Here is a 5,350-nt window from a genome sequence, read left to right on the forward strand (position 1 = left end):
AGCATAAAGGCAAAATAGTCATTTTGCCACCCTAGGGGCAAAATTGTAATTTTACACCACCCAACACATGTCCAGCACATGTATTTTATCCAATATTATCATGGATAATTGAGAAAATTTGAATGGTGGAGAGAGATTGCTTAATGGGTAAGTATGACACATGGACCAATGGAATGGTGACATGTGTCAAATTCTCATCCATTTATTATTTTCCTTATAAATTAGTACAAAATCAGCCCATTTCTCTTCATATGGCTGGCCAAAGGAAGAACAAAGGATGAAAAGAAGAACAAAAACCCTAGGTGGAAAAATTCAAGGGAAAAGTGTGAAAATTCAAGGAAACAAGTGACAAAAGGTAAGATTTTTCAATTCTAGCTTGTGATCAACCTTTCTTATGCATTCCTTTTCATTTTTCATGGTTGAGAATCAAGTTTGCATGAGGATACCCTTGCTGGCCAGACATGGGGGAAGGAGTTTTGATGCTTGATTTGGTTAGATTTTAAAATATTTTAGTGTTTTTAGTTAGTTAGTGATGTGTAGCATGAAAAGCCAACAAGAAAAATTCATTTTCTCCCATCACCCATCATTGGCCGAATTCTCCATGTGGAATATTGATGACGATTTTGATTTTATTTCAAGTGATTTGGTTAGGAATTAGTGATTTATGGTGTGAGAATCAAGTAGGAAAAATCACAGTATTGATGCACCCACCATGGCCGAATTTTTGAAGAGAAAATGTGAGGATGATTTTGCCATATTTTAAGTTATTTAACTTGTGTTTAATGGTTTGGAGTATTGGGAGAAAAATGGAATTATTGGAGTTGAATTGGATATATTGGCCAATTAATCGAGTGATAGATCGAATTAGGCCAATACCGTTTTATTTAGGTACACAATTGAATTTGTGTACAACATTGTGTTTAGACGATAATCCAAACAATTTGCATCCCATTTTATACATAAGTATAAAGCCTGAATTGGTTTTATAACAATTTAGCACAAATGTAGTAAATGGCTTATTGTGCATTATGTCTAGGTGGTGAGCATTCTGACAAAAGTAAAGAGATAGTACCCAAGGATCAAGAATCAGAGTACTCAAAATTCAACTCCCGAAATAGTGAGTAACCTTACTATCATCTTAATTATCTAAAGTGGTTTTTATCCGATTTTGTGATTTTATGGAAAATGAGTTTAAATGGTAAATCTTTATGTTTTATAAACAAAATGTGTTTAAATGAAATGATTTTTTAAATTGTCTNTTATAGGAAAATGTAAGTTTAAATGGTAAATCTTTATGTTTTATAAACAAAATGTGTTTAAATGAAATGATTTTTTAAATTGTCTTGAAATTGAATGATGGCTTTGAAAATAAAGTAATTGGAGACCATTTGATGTATTGTGAATTTATGGTTCTAATTGATTGGCTTATGGCAATATTGGCATGAATGGCTGAATTGGTATTTGTGATGAAAATGTATAAACTGTTGTTTGCCTTGATAGGCTGGATAATGATAAAATTGCCATGTCATGCTGTTATATTTTATTGGATTTTTATTTTATGGTGGGTTATTGATTAGTCGCTGCAGTGGACGGGTTCCGTGGACCAGCCTATTAGAGGGGGCATGGTAACCCTATTATATTCATACCTCAGTATGAGAGGCGTGGTTGGATAACTCCTGAGATTAACACTTTAGAGTTCATTTCACGCCAAACCACCACGTGAGGGTGAACTCAGCCAACCCCAAGGAACGACTATGTTTTCAAAATAAAAACATGATTTATGCGTACATGACTTTTAATAGCCTTGGCGGACTCAGTTGGGATAGCCCTCGGCCAAGGTATCCTTGATAATGAGTATGAGAATGATTTTGGCACGAGCCAAACTTTTCAGAAAATCATAAGCCTCGTTGTTTTTTTTTGTGAAATGAATCTATTTTATCTTATTAAAATGAGTTCGAAATGTTGATAATCATTTTTATGTTAAACTATTTTATCTGTCTCCATTTACTCAGCTTTAGATATTTTAGATGGTATTTATTTACTCACTGGGATTATATAATCTCACCACCCTCTTTTTCACCCATTTCAGGCTTAGGATAATCGGTAGATAGCTCACTTTGTTGAGGGCTACAATTGGACTTGCATCCTCAAAAACTGTAGGTTACCGCTTTTGATACTTTTGGTCGTTCGTGGTCCCACGTGTCACGGTAAATAAAATTTTATACTTTGGTTATCTGTATTACAATATGTATGAATTTGTTTAGCTTTTACATTACAAAAATTATTTACCGGTAACTCTATAAATATTGTTTTATAAGAAAATAGAATATTTTATTGAATATTTTTATTATGTTCAAATAGTTATAATTTCACTTTAAATGAATATTTAGATATTTAAACTTATTTATGAACATGAAATATGTGTTTTTCACGCAAATACTACATTTTTAGTCGGGTTCATAATTTATAAGGAAAAATGACCAAAATGCCCCTGTGAGAAAAAATTATTTTTCTATTGTTTTGACTTGGAAATAGTTTATAATCTCCCAAAACATGATTTTAGTAACTAATACTTATAGGGGAAGCGAGAAAAACTGATGTTATGCCTTGCGAGGTTTCGATTGACATTTCGAGTAATGAATGTCTATCGGGACATCAAGGCGGTTGTCACCGGCTCGATGAGAGTTTCGAGTCGTGACAATTATACTGGTATCAAAGGTTTTGGTTTTAAAAATCAGAGCTTTTGGGTTTAAAGTTGTTTTAAAATTTACAATGTCAGTGTGGCCCTGAGTTAAGTTAGGTTAAGTTAAGTTGAATGCATGCATTTGCATATAGAAACCTACCTGCTCTGGTGATGCGTAAATCATTAAGTAATTACTACTTGGTTACGTATACGTTTTGAGGTGCGTTGGTGACAGACACACCATGTCTAGAAGAGGCGGTAGTCTTGATACCCCTTATAGTGCTAGTGAGGGATCATTAGATTCCACTGCCAAGAGCCAATGGCGCCTTGATCTAGGTAATCCAAAATGGTTTCATAATAAGGAAAGCTTCGAGAGTAGTGAGAATTTTGAAAGTGAGAGGAGCTCCAATACTCCGAAAATTATAAAAGATTTCCTTTTGAAACAACCTGAAGAGTACCATAGAGAATGGGCGAGGAAGGCAATTGCAAGGGGAGGTATTCGTCCTAGGAAGGGCGTGTCAATTGTTTGACACTATCCTCCAGGCTATGGGATGAATGTAAAGGAACAACAAGAAAAGAATAAGGAGAAAGTAACTGTTGCAAATTATCCCCGTAGGAAGGTGAACGTTGTATGACATTTTCCTCTCGGTTGTGAATGAAATGCTACACCAATGAGTGATAAGGAACGTAGGAGAATACAACAAGCCTGGATTGAGGAACAAAGGAGAAAATCTCAAGAGAAGGAGAACCTGAAAAAGGATCTTAAGAAGGACTTGGAGTAGAATCTTCCAATAAGATCAGATTAACATGATGATCCTAATGACATGTAATATTTTCATAGGATTTTGTACTACTTTAACTCTAGGTAGATAAAGAATAAAAGAGATAATAGTTATTGTACAAAGAAGTTAATAGTTTTGCTTTTAAAGTGTATGACTAGAATGTATTACAAAGTAGCTGTTTAAGTGACTGGAGGTATATGGGAATCTTTTGGTAGGACAGAAGTGGATTAGCACTATGACTATTAAGGAAAGATATTTATCTTAATGGCATGGTTGATCATCTTAAATAATTATTGAAGACTGATGTGGAAAGTCATTAATGGTTCAAGCAATTACCAGATCTAGCAATGAATATATTTTGCAGTACTAAGAAATGGACACCGATTAACATGATGAACTTTTAGGGTGATAACCCTAGATTTTGACAAGGTATAAAAGGTCATCTGAATCGATGATGTTTGTTGGGAATTATTACTTATCATAGTATGTGAGTTTTTGATATGATTCCGAATGCAAAGCTAAATAAATAAAATTCTGGTTTATGAGACAAATTGTATCAAAGAAGATGATTTCCAAGCAAACACATTAAACTAGGGGACTATGTTATAATAAGTGGGTTCAGTGTGTTGTAATTGCATAGGATATTGGGAGACAGTGTGGTAAGACTAACAATTAATCATAGAGATGTGAAATTGAGAATCTTAATTGTAGTTATAATTCGAAAGGATATGGAAGAAATCAATGAGGCTCTAGATGACATTTTGAGCGATTAATGTGATAAAGTCAAAGATTGTAAACTTGAGGGTGAAGAAAGTATAAAATGATGCCATAACATTATAGGAAGATAATCTAATGCAAATATGGTCCATTAGAGATAAATGAAGGAACTTGAAAAAGATAAATTTTTATTAATAAGGATTGCGAGTATAAATGTAGTGAAAAATGAACTATTTTTGTGGTCTTTGTACTGGAAGTTAATAAACTATTGGAGTTATAAGACAAGGAAGATGATCAATAATGGATGATGAAAATAGTGGGATACCATAAATAATAAGTAATTATGTGTATAATGATGTATATATTGTGAATTCATTACACCAAATGGGAAAGATGTCCTAAGGTGGGACTTGAAATATGTGGATTTTTGGATAGGCTCTAGGAGGGAACTTCTGCATTCTAAATTCGAGATATCTTGATCTTGTAACTACAAGGATGAGATGTAATAATTAAGTGAATTATCCATTTTATAAATGTAATTAGTTAAGAATCCTTTATGGCTAGAAAACATGAGCAAACTATGAGTGGCATAAAGATTAGACTCACGAGTTGGAAAATGGTCATTGGTTTTGATGCTAAGTTTTGTTGTTTGGAGTCTTAAGTGCATTGGGGAGGTATTAAGATAAAGATGATGAGTGAAATTGCAAAGTTTCTTTATTGCCTTATATATTGGCATGTAAGAGAAAGAAAAGTTAAAGAGTTTTTGAGATGGCTACATAAAAATAAATTAACATGTGGAGTGTTAAGATGAATAATATGTTGACTGAAGTCAAATCTTAAGAAATAAAGAAGACAAGAGATTAAGCCATTTTAAAGACTAAAGAGAAAACGAGAGAAAAGTTAGATGAATGTATGAGATATTGATAAGAGATGTCAATACCAAATGATGAAAGTGTGAATAAAGATTTCAAGAATGATATAACGAATGAGTTTATATAGAATATTTTTACGAGAATTTACAAATCTTGACTTGACTTTGTTGAAAGGAAAGGATTAGTGACAACACATGTAAACTACGTGATATGCTAGAAACCCTTGGAGATAAATTGAAGCATGAGTAGTTGGGCATGCCTTTATGGAAATGATTTACTTGAAGTATGAAAGAGCA

The 5,350-nt window shown here is 33.1% G+C and overlaps 1 long non-coding RNA gene across 1 annotated transcript; it reads left to right on the top strand.

Moving 5' to 3' along the window:
* On the top strand, positions 314-2,130 carry LOC108661331. Its single transcript, XR_001927089.1, has 3 exons — positions 314-355; positions 1,037-1,117; positions 2,090-2,130. It is a non-coding gene; the product is annotated as an uncharacterized LOC108661331 (long non-coding RNA).

Source organism: Theobroma cacao, chromosome 3 (assembly GCF_000208745.1).
Source record: "Theobroma cacao cultivar B97-61/B2 chromosome 3, Criollo_cocoa_genome_V2, whole genome shotgun sequence".
Lineage (NCBI taxonomy): Eukaryota > Viridiplantae > Streptophyta > Magnoliopsida > Malvales > Malvaceae > Theobroma > Theobroma cacao.